At 57.2% G+C, this 22,437-nt stretch overlaps 1 protein-coding gene across 12 annotated transcripts in view; it reads right to left on the reverse strand.

Moving 5' to 3' along the window:
• The window catches only part of ARHGEF10L (Rho guanine nucleotide exchange factor 10 like), a 155,058-nt gene that overhangs the window by 115,881 nt on the left and 16,740 nt on the right, over positions 1-22,437 (reverse strand). The window lies entirely within an intron of this gene.

A 22,437-nucleotide genomic window follows, 5' to 3' on the forward strand; every position in this document is an offset into this window, starting at 1 on the left:
CGGAGCCTGGAGCACGTCCAGCTCTCCAAAGAAGGGGCAGACGGCTTCCAGCTGTGGCCACGGGGCAAGGCCAGGGGCGGGTGCCCCAGGCTGGCTGGCCACCAAGAGTGAAGGGGCCTCCCTTTTAAAGCCCACTAGGGCCCAGGCTGGCTCCATCTCTTTCTCCAGGCCCAGGCTCTGCCTCTCTCGGGGAGGGGGCCGTGCAATTCGTCCCACAGAGAGCTCTGGGCAGGAAGAAATCACCTTCACAAAACTCAGAGCTAAAGATAGCTCAGCCCACCCGACCACGGCAGGGGGAGCCAGACAGGCAGCCTCGAGGTCTCCTGAAACCCAAGCCCCGCACAGAGCTGCAGGGGACCCAGCAGCCTCAGCCACATGGTCCAGGAAAGCTCTGGCTGACCTCTCACAGCGGCCAGCACTTAGATTCAAACTGTTTCCCCTTAACAACGTGCTGCCCTCCCCAGATGCGGGCGTCATTCCAGCCGCCTCTGTCCTCCGCACCTGTAAGGGAGATGTGGCCATGTGAGGTCCCACCACACCTGCAAGGCCCATCCCATGGCGAGGCGGGAGCAGCCCCACTTTCCAGAGGAGGACACGGGCTCAGAGAGGTAAGCAGAGAGATTTCTCCACGGTCGAGAAGCTCATCAGAAGCAGATCCAGGACCAGGCCCAAGGTCTGTCCACGCCTTTCTCCTGGAGCTTCCCGGAGCTGGCTGCCTCTCCCTCCATGGGCCAATGCATCCATCCCATCCCCTCACATTAACTTCAGCCTCTGAGAAGACACTGCCTGGGGCTGCAGGAGGGAGCAGGGGAGCCTGGGCTGGCATGGCTGGGGGCGGGGAGAGTGGACAGGTGGTTTCAACCCTGCAATGGATTGTCCTGAATCTTGCTGTCCTGGGGTGGGGCGACATCCAGGACCATGACCAGCACAGGGAACCCATCCCAAACACGGGTCCTCTTTCATTAGCAACTTTAACGAGAACCTAACTGGTGCCCACCAGCCCTGTAATGAGACTCACGAGGAACCGGATAACTCAGATGCCGCCCACACAGATGCTGCTCCTACGAAGAGACCCTAAGCTCCCTCCTCGTACGCCCTCTGCCCTGGGTGCTGAAACCACACCGGGTGCCATGACTGTGAGCCCACCTGCCTACGTCCCGCTGCCCGGGATGCGGCTGCCTGCCTGATGGAAAATGGGGGGCCCACTGCACCCAGGGTCTGAAGCAGCCTCCAGTCCTGCGGGGGGCCCTCGGGTGCCCCTTTTTGCCACCAACATGCCCTGGGTGTGGCTTTAAGGAGAGTGAGTCCTGTGATCAAACCTGGTTGGGTCCTGGCTCTCCACTTACTCACTGTGACACTAAGACGTCATTTCACCGTTCTGATCCCTGATGCCCTCTTCCGCAGGAGAACCCTAAGAATGCCCACCGCACAGGGCTGTTATGAGGATTAAATGAGACAACAATCCACATAAAGTGCCTCTCTGAGAGCCTGGAATACTGTGGGTGCTCAATAAATGTTTGTCGAATGAATGAACGAGGGACCACCTCCTTCTAACTGGACAGCAGCCCTGGCCTACAAGAAGATAGAGCTGAGTGACTCCACAGCCCTCCCCACCACTGCCCTCCAGAGCCTTCCTGGGTCAGCAAAAGAGAGGTTACAGGGGAGCAGCCTCTCCTGCAGCGTGTGACCATGCAGCACCCCCACCCTGGAGGGCATGGGGTGCCCACGGATGTGCTCAGGGACAGCCACCAGCTGGCCCGACCCTGTGGCTAACACTCAGCTGTGTAAGCCCCCCAAAGTTTCCGCCCACCTCCTGCCCCCTTGAAAGTCAAGATTCCAGGGAGGGGGTTCACAGTCAGGAAAAGGGAGGACCCCAAATGGCAATGACCGAGGCTCAGCGCGTGGAGTCTGGGAGACGTCACCATCCTCTGACCTCATGCAGTCGAGCAGAGGGGGGCCTCGGAGCCGGCTGCAGGTGTACCCCTTTACGTAAAGCACTCTGGCCGGAGAATCAGCCCGGAGAGAGCTGCAAATATTAGGGCGCTTCCATTTCCTTGCTCCACTCAAATCTGTTCTGCTAAACTCAGGGACAGCAACCGCCCTGCAGGCAGCAAACTTACAGTGACCCCCGCATGCCCACGGCTGTCACCCAACACGGCACCAGGAGCATCCTCAAGTGACTTGCAGAAAGAGACCAGGCCTGGGGAGGCGGGATCCAGGACTTTCTGCCCTGCTGGCAACCAGCACACCCAACAGGTGCTCAAGGCTAGACGGAGGACGGATGCATGCACGCACGCTCCTGTGCGCCCCTGCCAAGACTGAGCCTTTGCCGGGCTCACACAAGGTGTGTCCTGCGGCCAGGGTCTTGGTCAGAGGACGGGGACACCATCTCCTTCCACGTTAGGGTGCAAGCCGGGGAGTGAGCGACCGAGGTCACATCTCCCACATGGGTACCAGCTGTGTTAGAACTGAGGTCTCCAGCCCCACTCCCTCACTCTGGGAACCGTTAAGCTCAAGAGCCTTCCAGGGGAGCGCCGAAAAGCCGGTCTTTGTCTCTCTGGATCCCTCTGCGATCCAACAACCCCCCTTAATCATTCGACAAATATTTGCTGAGCACTACTGCACACCAGGCACCAGGCAAGGTTCTGTGGACTCGCTGAGGAGCAAGACAGTGTTGGTTCCTGTGCTCCCCAAGGCCAGAATCCCGCAGGGAGGCAGCTACCAAACAATTACACAAATCCACCCATCGCCATAAACCAGGATGAGTGCTATGAGGCGAGAGAGAATTCCAGGGCTTCACTGAGATTCAGGCAGACGGTCCAACATTCTGATTCGACTCTCCCAGGACTGATGCTGGTCCTGTGTACTCCCTGTGGTCATTGGATGACCTGCCCTCCATCGTACCCACACAGGGCGAGGGGACACGGAGACCCAGCGATAATCCGGTTAATTCTGCAGGGACTCTGCCTCCGTGTGGCCTGGGCCAAGGCACACAACTGCTCCGGCCTCCAGGGGCCCTCCCTCCTCCCAGCGGACGTTTGCATTTGACGCCAAACCAGATCTTCTGCGCCCAAGGAATACAGGACATTGCGGGCTCTTTTTACTTCTTGACTATTTTTGGGAGAGGCAGTATTGGATTTCAAAATTTCCATCCCATCTTGATTTATGCAGCCACAGTTTTACTGATCCATTTAAGGCTATGGTTCTCAACTTGGGGGCAATTTTGTCGTCGCCCTCCCCCCTGGGGGATATTTGGCAATGTCTAGAGACATTCTGGTTGTCACAAGTGTGTGGGGGAAGGGCGCTACTGACATTTAGGGGGTAGAGGCCAGGGATGCTGCTAAACGTCTTACAGTGCACAGGATGGCCTCACAACAGAGAATGACCCTGCTCCAGTGTCAACAGCGCCGAGGAGAAGCCCCAGTCCGAGGGCATCTGGTCAAGTCCCCTGAGGATGGAGAGCAGATACTGGCCCGTTAATGCAGGGTAGTGTTACTGTTATTAGTCAGCAGGACACAAAGACCAAAGTCATGGCCACTGGTTTCCATGGCAGATAAATACGAGGCTACAAGGCTCTCAGGAAACTGCATTATGCTGCGGGCACTTGTTTTTGTGGATTTCCCCGCTAGACTGTGGGGGCAGAGACCACGACCTACTTCTCTGTGCGTCTCCACCACCTGGCCCAGCATCTGGGATACAGAAGGTGGGGGGAGATGGAGGGAGGGAGGGGGAGGGAAGGCAGACTGCAAACTCTTCGAGGCGGGGACCACGTCTGTGCCTCTCCTGTCCTCAGCACCCGACGCCCCCCACACCGTTCCTGGCCCCAAGCAGCTGTCTCCTGAGTGAACGAACACACAGCCAGATGGTGCGCCCTCTGAGGCCAGGCGCTGTGCCCACTCCCCTCTGGGTCCCCCAGCCTAGCCTAGCTCAGGGCTCAACCCTCAACATTTATTACTGGAGCCTCTCCGGAGTGCTGGGCACGCAGCTAGGCCCCGCTGAGCTGCCCCAGGGGGAGACAGGCAGACCCGGCCCCGACCCCCTAGAGCTCACAGTCAGGGAAACCTGGGGTTCCCTGGGAGGGGCCCTGAACCTAACCAGGGAGGGGGGCCGCCCTATCCATCCGTTTAAAGCTCCTTGAAACAGTGAACAAAAGCACGAATAGTTCATGTCTGCAGGGCCTGGGACACCGCAGCAACGAGAAGATGTGAGCAGCACAGAGGGAGGGAGGGAGGGAGGAAGGGAGGAAGGGAGAAAGGGGGCTTCCAACAGGAGTCAGGGGCCTGCACGCTGCCATCGCCCCCTCTCCCCAGCACCCTGGCCCAGGCACACATTCACTCACGACAAATGGTGCTGAGCAGGTGGAAGCCAGAGCCCAGGCGCTGGGCACAGAGAAAAGGCAACGGTTCCTCGGGTTGCCCAATGCCACCAAGGAGTGAGTGCCAAAATCAGCAATGGTAACAACTAACGTTCATTAATTGCTAGCTAAGTGCCCAGAGCTATTCTAAGCCCTTCACCCCTATAATTATTTTAATCTTGACAACAACCCTCTGAGAGAGGAACGATTATCATCCCCACTTTACAGATTAGGAAACCACAGAGAGGGTAAGAAAACTGCCCAAGGTCACACAGTCAACAGCCGGCAGAGCCAGGATTGGAACCCAGGCCAGCGGGCTGCAGGGCTGTGCCTGGAACTCCCGCAGTATTTGCTCCTTCAAAGCTCAGCCACCAGCCAGCTCCTGTGCCACCGGGGAAACAGCGGGATGAGCAGACAGCACCACAAGGACCCGACTCCTGGGGAGCTGATGGCACAGGGCCCCTTCGGGGCGGCACACCAGGACAAGAACTGGGGCACTGGCAGGCAGAGCGCTGCATCCCAGCGGCCCCCGGGGAGGGTTCTGGCTGCGCTGCCCCCAACAGAGCCTCGACAAGCAGCCCCTTTGTCCGGGCCCCAGCCCTGGGCTCCTGGAGCAGCTGAATGCACAGCTGTTAGGTCTCAGAGGACATTCTAGTCTGGAACCACGGGAGGCAGGCCCGGGTTCCTACGAACACCCGGGATTCACCCAGACCACTCCAGCCCCCACCCTGGAGAAGGCACCCGGGCAGGGGCAGCCTGAGATTCACTGTGCCGACCAGAGCGGGCATGGCCGCGTGCCAGCCACTGCCTGAGCCAGCGCCCTCCCCCTGCTGTGGCAGAGGGTGACCATGACGTCAGACCAAGCCTGGAGGGACCCCCTGGGCTTGGGGCATTGATTCCTCTCCTAACCTGGCTCCTTAAAAGGGCGCCCACTGATCCGAGCAGCAGCTAATGGCTGGGGTACCTCCTGAGATTCGCAGCTTTGACCCCGCCATTGTTTCTGAGCCAGGCATTCTGTATTTTCCCACAATCAGTCACTCTCAGAAGAGAGGGATCTTTGAGAGGCTGAAATCCAACCTGTCAGCCAGAGCAAGAATTCCTTCTTCTTTTTCTTTTTTTTTTAATGTGTGTGAGGAAGATTGGCCCTAGGCTAACATCTGTTGCCAATCTTCCTCTTTTTGCTTAAGGAAGATTGTCGCTGAGCTAACATCTGTGCCACCTTCCTCTATTTTACGTGGGACGCCACCACAGTGTGGCTTGACGAGAGGTGCTAGGTCTGCGCCCGGGATCCCAACCTGTGAATCCTGGGCCACCGAAGCAGAGTGCGTGAAATCAACCACTATGTCACGGGACTGGTCCCCAAGAATTCCTCCTTAAGGATCCTAACAAATGGGTGAGTCAGAGCATAAGCTTTGAAACTGGGCAGCCCTGACTCCAAACCCCAGCCCCATAACCAGAAAATGTATGACTTGACCTCCCCAAGCCTCAGTTTATTCATCTGTAAACTGGATGTAAGGACACTCCGAGACCCAGTTAAGTAACACACTCATTCATTCATTCAACGCACATTAATGAAGCACCCCCACGAGCCAAATACTATTCCAGGCGCATGGGAGACATCAGCTGACAAAAGAAAAGGGCCCCCTCCCTGGGGGAGCTTGCTGAGCCCAGCCCTGTGCGCAGAGTGGGTATTCTGAAAGTGCCTGAGTCACCGTCCATGTCACGCTCCCATTTCCGCACTCCTCCTCTGGCAGAGTCACTGTCCCACATTAAAAGGTTTGAGACCTGCCCTCATCTCGTCCCCTGCAGCTTCTCAGAACACGGCTCCCGCCTCCCGCACAGGAACCCGCCAGCTGTCCTTCCTTCCCCATGCCAGTCACACCCCCACTGAGATGTGCCCCAGGCTGCCATTGTCCCTCTTATCAGTCCAGCAAACACATCCTGGGTGTCCACTCTGTGCCGGTGGTGGACGACCCCAGGACATCACCTGGGTCACAGTTCCTCCTTACAAAGGTCGGGGAACATGTGGGCACGTGGCACCCTCAGCTCACGACCAGGGACGCTAACTCACATCGCCAACGTACACGGGAAAATCAACGCTGTCCCTCCAGAGGGAGCCTACGCTCTTTCCCGCTAAGTGTGCAACCAAAGGGACAGTAATTCACGTGAAATCCCAGGCCCTGCTCTGACCGGCCAGGATAGACTAACGCTCACCAAATTCTGAGTTTCTATTAAACCAGGAGCCGTGTGGGGAGCCCCCCGTGTTATTTCAGGAGCTCCTCGATGCTTCGAGGTGGAGATCCAGGGCCCACCTGACTCCCACTCAACCTCGAGGCTCCCGGAGGCCAGCGTGAGCCTGCCTATCCGCGGCTCTTCCTGCAATATCTAGCACCATCGCTGGCATCTAACAGGTTTCACTAAGTATTGATTGGAATGAAACAAGTAAGAAAACTGAGTGAAGTAAAGTGACTTGCCCAAGGTGACGCGGCTGGAGAGGCAGCCAGCCGAGCGACAGACCCAGGTCCGTGCAGCTGCGATGCCATGCTGGGCCTCCCTCGGAACTTCCCCACGGTTGAGCACCTGCTGTCCAGAAGCTGCCTGACAGGAGCTCCCCCAGCAGGCTTCCCAGGGCAGAAGGCACTGCTCCTCCAGGCCCCAAGAAAGGCGAGGTGAGTGCCATATGAGACCTTATTAGGGAAAAGTAGAAGGAAGGAAAATAAAAAGTACCCTGGCTAGGAAGGGCCAGGCTTGTGAGTCATGTACCCAGAATATTCCATTCATAGTTGGCTCCTGGGCAGGCTGGAGAGGCCAGGGGGCCCGACGGCCCCAGGGACCTCCCGGAGGCAGCTGAAGGTGCACGATCAGGGTCAGGTGGGCCTCGGGCTGGGGGTCAGCCTGGCTCTGCCACCAATTCCCACCAGCATCAGACAAGTCACCTCCCTCCCAGGTTTCTGCCTGTCTGACCGCAGCCCAGGGCCGTGCTGGGGCTGCCTCTGCCTACAGGGCTGGGCAGAGTGGGGATGAAGGAAAAGCGGGTAGTTCCTTGTCTTCCCAGCCAAGCTCAGCCCCACACCCCACACGCCCCGCTGTGGAGCGGACAGCCAGCCCACCCGGTCTCCGGCTGCCTGCAGACCCACCCATGCAACTCCTGGGCTGCAGGCACCACGGGGAGCAGCGTCCACTCACCTTTCAGACATGCTGATCGCTTTCAGCCTTACAAGACTGAGGGCCTGAGAAGGGACGTCACCCCACCGAGCACCGGCTCTGTCCTGGGGTCTTTGGGAATACCAGCTCCCTTCACCCCCACAACGGCCAGATGAGGCAGGAGTTACCATTCCCATCATTCAGGGGAGCCCCTGGGGCCGAGCGGGGCGAGGGCACCCGCCCAAGATCACACAGCTAACAAGGCTTCGAACCCCGGGCCTGAAGCCTGAACCTGTGTTCTCACTCCCACTTGCGTGTCAGCTCGCAGAGGACGGGGACTGCGGCTGGGCCATGGGTGCCCCCGTGTGCCTCGTACACAGTGTTCAGGACAAGGCTTGTTGGGTCGGGCAGGTGCTTATCCCAGACCCCACCCAGGGACCCAGGGAGCCTCACACATCCTGAGCTGGGAGAGCTCTCCATGCTCTGCCTGCAGCCTGCTGCACCCCGGTGTCCTGGGCCTGGGTCTGCCTGCCAACCCGGCCTGTCCCCACCCTGCAATAGGGGAATCTGAGGCCCAGGCCAAGAGGAGCCAGAAAGCAAACCTCAGCACCTGTGACACACACAGCATCCTGGTGTGTCCCTGACAGCAGCAAGGAGATTGCTGAGGGTCCAGGGTGCAGGGAGACCCTCCTGGTTCCAACCTCAGGTCCAGCCTCATTAGCTGTGCAGACCTGAGCAGGCCTCCTGCCCTCTCTGTGCTTCGGTTTCCTCCTCCGCTGTAAAACAGACACAGCAGCCCCTGACCGTGGACAGTGATGGCAACTAAATGCGGTCACCTGGCGTGGAGGAGCAGGGCCTTTCTCCCCGTGGAGGGCGCCTGCTTCTCCTGGCCATCAGCGGGGGTGGGAGGCTCAGAAGCTGGCAGTCCCCCTGGCAGCCAGCCCAAACAGGGTTACATTCAGAGCTGGATTTCCGGGGTTAATATTTACCTGCTGTGACTCAAATCTTCTGGGGCATCAGCCATGCCCGAGTCACTCGGCCCTGAGAATGCAAACCAAGCAGGGACACGCGGTGGGAGGGGAGGGGCGCTGAGTCCAGGACAGGCGTTAGAAGCCGGGTCTCTCCGGGGCACCCAGACCCAGCCTGGCTGCGCAAGCACGGCCCCTTCCCCCAGGGCCCCTGCTGACTAAGTCCAGGCCTCGGCCGCAGCCCTGCTCTGCAGCCCCGGAGCCCCAGTCATGCGACAACCACTTGCACGGGATCCCGGCACCCAGTGAGGGCATGTGAAAGGGAAGGCTGGGCCCCGGAGCCTGTCCACACCACCCTCAGCAAACGGCGACGTCTCTACCTGCTGGGACCCAAGTTTCCGGCCTCAGTAATAAGCCAACACGGAGAACGAGCCATCAGACCTAGCGCTCCTCCCAGACACCCTCTGGGGCATCAGGCCCCGTTTCACAGAGGAGAAGCTTGAGTCAGCTTGCTGGGGTCTCTATAATTAGAGAGAGGTGGGATTCGAACCAGGTCTTCTGGCTCCCGGGCCAGCAAACATCTAACCACCCCTCAGGACGCCCCCAAAGCCCCACATTTCAGCGAACGTTTATGGGTGTTTGCCGAGTGCCAGGCACCGCTCTTCACACACAACCACACTCTAAATCATTCCAAGAGCCGGACGAGGCAGAGGCTGGTGCTACCCCATCTGACGAGCTGAGAAACGGAACTAAAACACAGGGAGGTTCAGACACCTGCCCCAGGACACACAGCCGACAAGAGGCAGAAGTGAGAAGCAGAACCAGGCAGTCTGATTCCAGAGGCCAAGGCTCTTAGCCACCACTGCCTCTACTCACACCCCCCCCCCCACATTACTCCATGTCCCTCATCCCCCGAGGAAGGCAGCGCCCTTGAGCTGCAGGAGAGACCCACTGTTGGGAAGAAGTCATGGACTGGCCAAGGTGTCACAAACGCCATGGCCTGGGGAGGCCCCCTCGGTGTCCCCTGCCACGCTCCCTGCCCAGCCGAGGGAGCCTAGGTGACAGTGTCATTCCCCCCCCCGCACCCTGTCCAGGGCCCCACAGGGCCACAAGCTCCTCAGCATGGCCCAGAAGGCCATCCTTTCTGACGGATCACCCCACCCCCCATGTCCCCATTCACCAATGACAAATGTTTGCTGAGCACCTACTGTAGACCAGGCTCTCGGGGGAAGAGAGATGGAAAACCAAAGACAGAGCTGAGCTCCCGGAGTAGAAGGGCCTGAGCACAAGGCCCGCCCTCCCAGGGGCACGACCCTTCCTGGGCCTGGAAGCCGTGCCCCACCGCGTCTCCTGGGACACTCTCACCTACACTTTGAGCCTTAACACAAGCCGACTTCAGGAAATCTTCCACGATGCCCACCGGGAGAAGGGGTCCCTCACCCCTCTGTGCACCTCACACTCTGGACTGGAATCACTTGCTCCATTTTCTGACTCCCTCACCAGACTGTGAGTTCCTTGAGGGTAGGCACAGTGTCTTTCACTTCTGTCTCTCTAATAATCAGTGCAATCCTAGCACACGGTAGAGATTCAGGAGATGATGGGTGACTGGGTGGATGGACGGATGAACGGACGGATAGATGGATGGATGGATGGAACAGATGGATGGACGGATGGATGGATGGACGGACAGACGGATGGACGGACGGACAGATGGATGGATGGATGGACAGACAGACGGACGGATAGATGGATGGATGGATGGATGGACAGACGGACGGATAGATGAATGGATGGACAGATGGATGGACAGACAGATGGACAGGTGGATGGATGGATAGATGGATGGACGGATGGGTGGATGGATAGATTGACAGATGGACAGACGGACAGATGGATGGCTGGGTGGATGGGTGGATGGGTGGGTGAGTGGGTAGATAATAAACGAATAAGCAAATGAACAAATGACAGGAGTCCATAAATAGTGGCCAGAGGTCAGTGGGCTCAGGGCTTCACTTCGATGTGGAATTTACTGGAGCTCAGCTACCCAGGAATCCAGCTTTGCCCCAGGTATTTAGTCTGACCCAACCATCCTTTAGACACGTTTCCCAACCTGGCGAACACTCCCAAGTGATCACTGTCTGTCTCCTTCACCAGGTGTCGCACAGGTGACATGACGTCCGAGACTGTGTCTGGCCCAACAATCACGTCCTCCCTGCCTTCCCCTGGGCCTGGGCCATCACGGGCCGCACGAAACACTTGTTGAACGAATGACAAACAAATGAACAAAAGACTTGGGGAGCTTTTCAAACATGGAGATTTCTGGGTCCCAGCCGAGGTCTGCTGTTGCAGAACCTGTAAGGGTGAGACTCAACAATTCCTACTTTGTTTAAAAGCTTCCTGGCAATTCCAGCCATCAGCCAGGTTGGGGAAACACCAGCTTGTGGGAAAGAGGAGTGGCTGGGGGCTGAAAGCTGTGCCTGCGCACGAGGCATCTCAGAACAGGGCACAGAGAGCCCCCCCCGCGCCCCCCCCCCCCACAGGCCATCACTCTCCTAAACGTTTTTCAGTTCAAAGAGTCTAACAGCCTTTTTCCAAGTGTGGCCCCTGAACTTTCAACTTCAGAGCCACCTGAGTGAGGGGGAGTCTTTTTAAAAGTAGATTTTGGGGCTGGCCCCGTGGCCAAGTGGTTAAGTTCGTGCGCTCCGCTGCAGGCAGCCCAGTGTTTCGTTGGTTCGAATCCTAGGCGCGGACATGGCACTGCTCCTCAAACCATGCCGAGGCAGCGTCCCATATGCCCCAACTAGAAGGACCCACAACAAAGAATATACAACTATGTACAACTATGGGGCTTTGGGGAGAAAAAGAAAAAAAATAAAATCTTTAAAAAAAAATAGATTTCAAGGTCCCAACGCCAACCTACAAACTTAGAGTCTCTTGGGGAGAGGCCCGAGAATCTGCATTCTTCGCAGGCTGTCTGGGCGACCCCGACACGTACGAATGGATGGGAATTACTGGCTCGCGGGTTCCCCAGGGCGCTGGCACCACCTGCTTGTGTCTGGCACCTTCACACACACCTGGCCTTCTGAGAGAGAAGTGCTCCTGATGAGACATCTTGGACAACTCCAAGAAACCCAGCAAAGCAGGGTGTGAGGCCAAAAGATGGCAAATGTGCCCGCTCCTCTGAACATCATCCCTGAAGGGAACCAACAAATCACGACCCCTTGCCTCTCTCACAGATGGGGAAACTGAGGCCCAGGGACGGCTGTGTTTTGCCCAAAGTCACAAGAGTGAGTGCAGTAGGGATGTCTCCCCAAAACTCCACGATCGGTCCACAGTGTCTGAGTTTAAATGTTTAAACAGTCCTGAGCGACCACTGACGTCAGTGAATCTGCAGGCTTAGGGGAACACTTGAGTCCTGAAATATGCCAATAGGGGCTTATGGGGAAAAAAAGTTCAGTGGTCAAAGACTGTGGAAAAACTAGCAGAAATCTCCCTCCCAGAGATTAACAATACTTAGCATGTTAAAGGCACTGAAAAGTCCTGCAATTTCAGCGTATGCTTAAATCATGAAACAGATGAAGAAAGTTGGAGGCTAAGAGGGGTCATGTGCCTTGCCCAAAGTCGCAAGGCTGGGAAGTGGGGGCAGTGGGACCTGAGCAAGACAAGAGCAAGACAAATGCCCCCAGAGTCCACGCTGGTGACCAACGTGCTTAGTCTTCTGTGAGATGATTCCTCGCGTTTATTATTATGGTTGGCATTCTTGTTCTTCTGATGGGAGGGAGAGGGTGGGCAGCGGCAGGGCCTGGGCAGGAAGTCACGCCCAGGAGAGCGGCCAGGAGGTGAGGCCGAGGACCCAGCTTCCGGAACCCTCTTCTGTTCCCGGCTCTGCTGCCACTGGCTGCATGACCTGGGGCAAGTCACAGCCCCGCTCCAGAGGACAGGACGATGGCCCATGCAGAAAACTAGGCGCGTGGATGACATGATCCCAGAAGGCCCTCCCAGCTCTAAATGAGTCTCCGACCCCATCAGCCTCCCCTCAGCTCCTCTTCCCTCCCTGACAGCCACCTCTCCCTGCCCCCAAGTCCCCTTCTCTGGGAACGGCGGAGGCCTGCGCTCCGGGGCTGGGCTGCCGGCCGGGCTGAGCCCTGGCCAGCGATGGACTAGCGCTGCTTTTGCTCTTCTGCCATCGTCCCTTCACCGTCCTCACCGCGACCCACCCATCCTGCATTTCCACACGGGCCCCTCGTCGCCATTTCTCAAGGGTGGATGGATGGGGTGAATTTCCCCGTCTGGAGCCCCAGGGCCGGTCTGGCCGGGAGCCCCGAGCGATGGGACGTGATCGGGGGAGCGCCCCGCACGCACACGCCTGGCATCACCTCTGGGCTTTCCAGTTGGGCTCTCACAAAAAGGTAAGTCTCTACGGGACCCTCGGGAGACTTCGCCGCCCTCTCTGCACCTCAGTTCTCCCGTCGACACGGAGCTAACGACACTCACCTCCCGGATGAGCATGCCACTACGTGACAGGCAAAGCAGCCAGCGTGGGCCCGGCACGCAGCGGCACTGAACCGACGCTGGTATCACGATCTGCTGCCTAACCAGCGTCCTCCAAACGGTTTTCTCAGTTCAACCTCCCCTGGTCCCCCGGGCAACAGAGGACAGGAAGTAGGAACCAGTGGCAAGAATCTGACTCTTGCGGACCCCTGGGAAATTGAAATCTTACACTCACGGATGATCAGAACTGAGACCCCAGGTTCTCAGCCTGCCCTTTTTTTTTTTTGAGGAAGATCAGCCCTGAGCTAACATCCGCTGCCAATCCTCCTCTTTTTGCTGAGGAAGACTGGCCCTGAGCTAACATCCGTGCCCACCTTCCTCCACTTTATATGTGGGACACCTGCCACAGCATGGCTTGCCAAGCGGTGCCATGTTTGTACCCAGGATCCAAAGCGGCGAACCCCAGGCCGCCAAAGCGGAACGTGAGCACTTAACCGCTGCACCACCGGGCCGGCCCCTCAGGCTGCCCATTTTGCAGAAGAGGAAACTGAGGCTGAGGGTGAAATCAGGGACAGGACGAAATGTCGCCAAGCTCTCCTGGTTGTCCGAGGAGGAGGTGGGATTCGAACCCAGGTGCTGGGCTCCCAGTCCGCTGCTCTCCCTGAGGCCCTGGGGCAGTGAAAAGAGCAGAAGGTCTGAGACGCTGGGATTCTGGCCCCAAGTGGCTGTGGGATGATGAGCAAGGGGCTTAGGCCCACTGGAGCTCCAAGGCTTCCTGATAAAACTTAAGGGGTTGGACCAGATGGGGTGTCCCAAAGTGGAGCAGGCAGAATGCTGGAGCCCCATAAGATTCTCTCAGGAGATCTGCCAAGGAAGGGCTCGGCTGAACAAAGTTTAACAGGGACCAGAGGGGTTTCAAGAGAGGGCTCCAGAGTCACATGGATTGGAGTTCAAGTTCTGCCATTTACTAGCTGTGTGACTTTGGGCAAATTATTTACCCTCTCTGTTCCTCCGCTGCCTCCTTCATAAAATGAAGATAATAACCATACACACCTCACAAGATTGCCACAGAAAACTGAAAGGAGATAACACGTGGTGCCCGGCACACCCTGGGCCCTCAGCAAACACCGGTTATGTTTTCAATCCTTCGTGATCACATTTAAATTGTCCCTACTTCAGAGATGACGTAACCAGGACCCCAGAGAGGCAAGACACCTGCCCAAAGCAGCAGGGCTGCAGGGGAAGGGCTCTGGGAGCCACTCCCCATTGCTCCTGCCCCCCCCCCCCCCCCCCCCCCCCCGCCCCGAGAACGAGGCCTCCGCCTGGCACCTGGAAAACACAGCTGCCCTCCCAGCGGGGACCGCCTCCCTCACTGGCCACCAGTGACCTAGCTGCAGACACGCCCATGGGGCTCTGTCTCTGGTAGGGCTGTGTCCCAGCCTCCAGCAGCCAGGCTCCTCCCGCCTGGAGGCCCCACCCGTTCTCTGAGCCTGCAAAAGGGTAACATTGAAAGGCACAGGGGACCTGCAGATGGCGACATCCAACTGGAGCCTCCCTTGAGCCCCTCCCTGGGTTACTCACCACCACCTGCTTGTACCCTGGAGACTCAGGATATTTCACTCAAGGGACCAGACTGAGCCTGGATTACCCTGTTAAGCTGTGTGACCTCAGGTAAGTTGCTTGACTTCTCTGAGTCTTGGGAACCTCTTTAGAAAAGAGAGAAGAGTAGAGATTGGGAAGCACTAAGAAACAGCAGGGTTCGCAGAATGACCTAGGAATCCAAGAGGCTGGAACAGCCTCTAAAGGTCTCCCTGATGTCCTCTCGTAGCTGGTGCGTGCCTGCTGGGTGGCACGTCACCTCCCGGGGCCTCCCTCCCCTGGGTAAAGCGAGGGTAGTAACAGCACCTGCACCTCACTGATCGTGGGGACTCAGTGCGCTAATTCTCCCAGAGTGCTGGTCAGTGCCCGGCCCACGCCCCAGCAGCCCAGCGCCGGAGAACATGGGCCCCTCGGAGTCGAGACACGAGAGCTTGGCCCCACTGTGCCATTGCAGACAAACCACTGACCTCTCTGATCCCGTTCCCTCCTCTATACGAAGGTGCTAAGGAGCACCTGCTTTCACCGCCCCGGGGACACAGCCATCTCTGCCCGTTCTCTTAGTGGCTGCAGAATGGCCTCTCCCGGGGTGGGCGGTCTTCGTGGGAATGTACCCCACTATCCCCTGGTCAAGGTTTCATTGAGAAACACGAGGCTATCAGATGGGACGGTCCCCAACGTCCCATCACATATAATCCAAATCTACCCCATCCTCCCCCATTTCCTAAGAAGCATCCCTGCTCCCATCACGGTCAACCCCTCACCCTGCCACGCCCACACCATCAAGCTGGGTACCACTCTCACTCAATTACCTAAAGGTGCGGGCCTGTGGCTGCCCCATGTGTCTCGTTCCCTCTCCAGGAACAGTCCTGGCCACCAGCACAAACCATTCTCCTGGGTCCCCGACATCCCCTCCAACCGAGACATCTTGTCCTGGCTCCTTTTCACTTGTCCAGCATCTCAGACGCTGTCTCCTAGCTCACTTCCCCCCCCCAGCCCACTCCCACCTCGGCCTCCAGCCCCATCACACCTCCAAAACGGCTCTTACCAAAGGCCCAGACCGGCTCTGTGTCGCCAAAACCAGTGGCCACTTTTCTGTCTCATCTTAGTCGGACTCTGAACGGCCTGCCACCCTGCTGACCACTAGCTCCTGTCTGAAACGGTCTCCCACATCAGTTCCCTGACACCCCACGCTCCCTCCTCCTCCCAGCATCCTGGTTGCCCCTGCTCGGGCTCCTCTCCTGGCTCCTGCCCTTCACCTGACCTTGGGAGGTCCCCCTGCCCCATCTTTATGCAATGACACCCCAGTTTGAATCTCAGCACAGGGGCCCCCATCCCTCCCCTGGACTTCGAAGCAGCCTCTCAACGTGACCCAGTCCCAGACTGGACTCCTGGATTTGCCAAAAACCACGCTCCCGCCCACTCCTAACCATCTCGCTTCATGACACCACCCCCCCAGCCCGATAGTCAAAAGAAGATTCTGGAAGTCACACTTGAGTCCTCTTTTCCCCTCACCCGCTGTGAACGATCTACCAGCAATTCCAGCCAATCCTCTCTCTGACGTATAACCCGAAACCAACCCCTTCTGTCCAACCCCACGGCCACAACTCAAACCCGAACCCTGCCCCCGACCTGCCATCCCCTCCTCTGGGCCCTGCAGCCCGTTCTCCCCTGAGGATCCTTGCCCAGTCAGAGCCCACAAGGCGCCAGGGTTGGGGGGCATCAGTGAGACGGAGGCAGGCAGCATGGGTTCCCTGCGGGCAAGGCCCCATCTGACCTACCCTGTGTCCGTCCCTCACCCCACAGCACCTACCCCAAGGGCTTCCACAGACCAGGCGCTCAGTCAGTTCCAGAATAAATCATCTGGGAAAGGGGAAACTTCCCAACAGAGTTATTAACAGCTGAAATCTTGGAAATGCATTTCATTAATAAAGGTATTTATGTGAAATTAAAAAGAAAACAAATCTTCAGTGGCTTCCCGTTGCATCTCCATTAACCACCCCAATGGCCTGCCCGGATCTGCCTGCCCTGCAGAGCCTCCTCTCACACTGCTCTCTCCCCGCTTCCCGCTGCAGGCTCGAGGCTTTCGGCTGTTCAAACAGGCCAAGATCATTCCAGCCTCAGGGCCTTTGCATGTGCTGACTCCCTGCCTGGGGGGAAGAGGGCTCCTCCTTGTCATTCAGGTCTCAGCTTAAATGTCTCTCTTCAGAGAGGCCCCGACCCCTCCAGCTAACAAATTCTGCACCACTACCCCCCACGTACCCTCCCGCCACCCCCAACCCGGCCCCCCCAGGTACACCCCTCACACCACATTAGGTTGTCTCCTTCTCAGGAAGTATTGCTTGAACACAGTTACTTTACTAATTTGTTTGATTTGTTTGTCTCCTCTGCTGTCACATAAGATCTATAACAGCAAGGGTGCGCCCCATGGTAACAGCCAACACTGCTAAGCTCTTACGTGGGCCAGGCCCGGTCCCCAGCAGCCTGATTGGACTTTCTCATTAAGCCCTCATGTCCTGTGACACAGTCGCTAGTATCAACCCCATTTGACAGACGAGGAAACTGAGATACAGTGGGCAGGTGAGCCGCCCAAGGCCCAGCACAGAAAGAGGGGCCACAGGGAGCAGGGTACCATCCACCCCCCAGCCCAGCACAGGCCTGGCCCTCTGTTGGCCCTAAATAGATACTCGCCAAACGAGCAAACCAACCCCCCAACAAATGAATGAGACACCCCACAACACTGGGAGGTTGTCTTTGGGTGGCGGGATAAAGGGTGATGTTAATTTTCTTCTGTCTGTATTTTCCAAGTTTTTGTCAATGGTCATGCAACACTTGCATAATTTAAAGTCAAACAAACCCTTACTTCGAAAGAAATTTAAAGGTTCTGGGTAATGTCTGGGTTCAGGAATATTTTTCTTCAATTTCCAGTGACTGTTACTCCTCTATTTAATTTAAACCATTGTTTTTCTAGGGAAATTGAATAAAAAGCCCGCATCTTTAAAGCTCTGCTCCAAGTCCACCCACTTCAAACAGTGCAGCGAGGGGAGTCGCGGGGGCTGGTTGGCCGGAATTCAGGGAGAATACCAATCAGGCAGTCTCGGGGAGAGGGTTTCTGCAGGGAGGCCAGCTCTCAAGAAGGAGGGGTCCAGACCCAGACATGCCACCTCGCCCAGGGCCCTGGGTGCCATCACAGGCAGGACCCACCCCAGACCACCTGCACTGCCCTGGACCTGCAAAGAAGGTAGGGGGGCATGGGCCAAGACCACCCTTTCGACAGACAGGTTGGTGGGAAGATGAGGCCCTCGGCAGGGGGCTCAGCTCCAAACTCTGACCAAGAGCTGGGCCCGCCCTGTGCTTCTGGCCAAGTGGTCAAGTGTCTTCCTATTTCCCACAGCATGGGGGTCCTGCTGCCAGGGGCCATCGAAGGCGCAGTGGGGCCAGGCCCTGGAAGGACAGGCACTGCTCTAGGGTGCGGAGGGTGACAGCTGGGCTGTGGGGCAGACAGGACAGGTTAACCCGTGCTGCAGCCACCCCTCGAGGCTGGGCAAGCAAGATAACTGACGTGGGGCTCTGCCTCATGGGGCAAAACGGGGATGACACAGCCCACCTCTCAGGCGACTGACTGAGCAAGCCCCCAGGAGCAAGGTGCCTGTGCTCTGTAAATACGAGCCATTATTATTAGCTCTTTCTGACCCAGGCCAAGGGGCCCATCTGGACGCTGGGTTCTATTTGAAGCCTTGCCCCTAAGCCACAGGGCGAGGAACCAGCCTTGAGGGTGAAAACCACCTGTGCTGAATCTTCCCTCCCTCCCCTCCTCAAAAGGAAAGGGGAAACAGGACTGGGAAAGATCTCAGGGCCCACCGGGTTCGAATCCTGCCACTTACAAACGTGTGGCCTCAACCTGTGACTCAGTTTCCGCATCTGTCGGGGGGGGGTGGAGAACAGCTCCTACCTGCAGGATGGGTACAGAAATTAGAGGAACTGACAAATGCCTGGCACGTATGGGCATAAGGTAAACGTGAGCTGTCTCTAAACAAATCAGCTCTCAATTATCTGCCTAAATGAAGGGCAGGAGTAAGAGAGACCGGAAACACTGGGTAAACTAAACCCTAGCTACCTTTTCAGCTTTGGCTTTTCTGGTATTATTGGGGGGGGGGGCCGGGGGGAGCAGCAGACTCCCCTTCCCAATTCTGTTTTGTTTGGCTTGACAGTAAAATGGAAATCTTTTTTGAGATGCCAGGGCTGCAGCAGCAACAAGCTAGGGGGATAATAAGAAATCTTAAAGATGTGGCGCGGGGATGGCGGTGCACAGAGCATGATGCCCCCGGCAGGCGAGCCTGGGCAGGTTCCTCTGCTGGTACCGGGACGATGCTGTGCCCCTGACGTGAGGAGGGCGCAGCCCTTCCCCTGCTCTGCCACGAGCCCTGCAGACTCCTGGTCCACTGATACGGAGCCAGACTGAACTCCCAACAGCTCACGCCTCTGAGCCTCTGCACATGCTGTTCCTTCTAGCCAGACCCTTCCCCTCTCCCTGCCCCATGCTCCTGCTATACTCCGCACACACCTCCACTGGACATGACTGCACACAGGTCCATTTCCCAACCAGAGCTCGGGGCTGCACAGGAACTACCACGGCCTGCCCATTCCACCGTCTGGCTCTACTCTCGTAGGCTGCCCCTGAATCCAGACGGACGGGTCATGCCCACCATCGCCTAAGCCACCCCTGGACCAGTCTAGCCGCCAGTGTCCGGGACACCATACTTTCATAGCGCCCTGCCATCTGACCTATCCACAGTCTGTCCTCAGGCACCCCTGCCACCCTGGTCTGGCACCACCATGCCTGAAACCCCTTGAGTGTGGTTATTCAACCAATGGCCAGCAGGCTCTCAGTGAACTGAACCCGACTGTCATCCCATTTCCCCTCTTCTTGGTGCGTGGTAACAGAACTCAGCTTCTGGAGTCACAGCTCCACTGTCACTATAAATTGAGTGACACTATAAATTGTTATAAATTCAGGGCAATTTACAACACCTACCACCACAGCAGGCCCAGCCCCACCCCTGCCCCTCTCGCTCTGCCCCAGTGAGGACCCTAAACCAGCCAGAGAGGGGTGTCACACCAGAACACAAGCTCCAGGGAGGGGCTGTGCCCGAGTTGCCCACTGCTGGATCCCCAACCATGTGCTGGTAAATGTTTAACAACTGGCTCTTCAGGGGGAAAAAGAAAACCCTGATTTGCAGTGTTTCCCAGTTTCTGTGGTGTAAATACTCTCATTATGGCCAACTTCAAGCTACCGAGGTGACATCACTGAACACAGAGCTGGGAAGAGAAACGCAGCAGCGTGCCAGGATGTCCATTACATGTATATACACACACGAAAGACACAAAACCCACAAACACGTCGGTAATAGTGAAATAAGTGGGAAGCACTGTATTTTGAGTTTTATCACCCTTGTTTTTAGTATAATGTATTTAACTGTAAATTTATTTATTTAGAGTTTTTTTACAATGGCTGTGTTTAATGGCCAGCTCACAAAAATCCCTAAAATTTAGCAATCGGCACTCATGCTCTGGCACAAACTGGCTCCAGCAAAGCCCGGCCAGGCCCGGCACAGCTTCGGCAAGGTCGGTCACTCCTGGGAGCTCGATCAGACCAGGACCCCAAAGGAAGGTGGCTCTGATGCCCTCCCCGGAGGCAAAGAGAGACCAAGGAGCTCTCCAGGGCTGCCTGGCCAGGAAGGAGCTGAGCTGGGGCAGAGACAGCACAGTCGGGTGGAAAGAGAACTTGGGCCCACTCAGTTGTCCATGGGTCTGATTCTCCTTCCTGGACACCTGCACACCCCTCGAGGGCAAGGAGAATGGCTCACTCGCCACTGTGGAGACGAGATGGGCGATGAGAATACCAACAAGTCCCTGAAGACAAGCTTGCAGAAGAAAGCAAGCGCCCAGGGGCCGGCCCGGTGGCGCAGCGGTTAAGTTTGCACGTTCCGCTTCTCAGAGGCCCAGGGTTCACCAGCTCGGATCCTGGGTGCGGACATGGCACCACTTGGCAAAAGCCATGCTGTGGTAGGCGTCCCACATATAAAGTAGAGGAAGATGGGCATGGATGTTAGCTCAGGGCCAGTCTTCCTCAGCAAAAAAGAGGAGGATTGGCAGTAGTTAGCTCAGGGCTCATCTTCCTCAAAAAAAAAAGAACCAAGCAAGGACCAGGCGGTCAGGGAGACCAAGGCTCGAGTCCTTGACTGGCTAGCTGTGTCCTTAGGCAGTCACACTTAAAAGCTGTGGTTCATTTTCCTCATCCGTAAAATGAGTATGAACCCATCTTCCCTGAGTAATTATCAGGGCTGTTGTAGAAACAAAGAGATAGTGGACAAGAAAGAGCAACAGAAGTCTAAGTTACTATTATCGCACATTTATACATCACCGACTCTATCTTTTCAAAGCTTATCTAAGATTATATTCTTTCCACTCTGCTCCTTCCCACTGTTTAAGAAATCACATATGTGAAGCAGCCAGCCCAACATCTGGCACTTACCAGATACATTTCTGTTCATTAATTTACTATTTATCTCATTAACAGTAGGCTTCCCTTTACGCTACCCTGGGACCTGGGCCCCAAGGAACGTACTAGCTTTCTCCCTAGACTCCTCCAAAGTCAAAACTTGAAACAGCAGAGTCTAGGAACCATTCATAACCGGACATCCAATTGCTCAGCAACTAGTTGTCGAGTACTTACACAGCGTCAGGCGCTGCTCTAGGCTGCTGACCAAGGACAGACACGGTCCCCGCTCTCAAAAGTTTACAGTCCCTTGGGAGGTATAAACAAGCCCCCCAACTGGAGCGAGGGCTCACCTACACTGTGGGGGCGCAGTGCTGGCTGGACGGAAGGATGGATGCTGCAGCTGCTGGCCATTCGGGCAGGGCCTGCAGGAAGTGCCAAGCATTTTAATGAACCTGCACAACCTGTCCTCTCTCCCCAGCATCCTAGGAGGAGCAGATGGGGCTTCGGGGGGGCGGGGCGGGGCTGCCCTGGTTGAATCCCTGGGGAAAGCAGTGGGCAGCAGTGCAGTCCACCCCCCACCACTTTCCTGCTTCGGCCTGATACAGGGTCCTCAGGCTCTGAGGCTAAAGGAAGATTCCTGACCCCTGCCCCAGGACCCTACCCTGGGAGACAGAGGAAGAACTACCCCCAGCCTCTCCTCCATCAGGCCTGACCCCCTCTCAGAGACCCCTTCCCTGGAGGCTAGGAGGCCGGCCTTCATCCTGAGCAGGGCCCACCCAGGACACACTTCTCTGCCTCAGGGAGTGTCCAGGCCTGACCGGGCTCTGCGGTCATGGCCTTCCAGCTGACCAGGGCATCCTCTCCTCCCACACTCCCCTCCTCTGGGAGGCTGCCCCTGTTCTGCCCCCTGGGCAGGGGGTTAAGCAGAGAGAGGCTGGCCCAGAAGAGAGCCAACAGGAGCATTCCCTGACTTCGTGTAATCCCAGGACCCCCAAGGTCAGTGCAGGGGACCAGGGACCACAGTGACAGCAGGACCTGAAGGCCTGGTGAACCAACAGGAAAGTGTGGCACAGGGTCTCTCTCTCACACACACACACTCACACGCTGACGCACAAAGACCAGTCGGGAGTCACGCAAAGGGACAGGACACCCAAGAGACATGGAGACTCCCGGCCGCCCCCCGGGGGGGAGGGGACACATTCCCACTCAAATGACACAAGGAGAGACACAGGCGCAGGGAGAAGACCCAGGCTGCGGGGCCTCACACACCCAGAGACACATCCCCACTACACAGGCTCGGGGGACACAGGACAGAGAAAGACGCCAGCTCCTGGGGAGACACTCACACCAGGGACACGGGGAAGACCCAGGCTCGGGGACTC

Source organism: Equus asinus, chromosome 5, assembly GCF_041296235.1.
Source record: "Equus asinus isolate D_3611 breed Donkey chromosome 5, EquAss-T2T_v2, whole genome shotgun sequence".
Taxonomy (NCBI): Eukaryota; Metazoa; Chordata; class Mammalia; order Perissodactyla; family Equidae; genus Equus; species Equus asinus.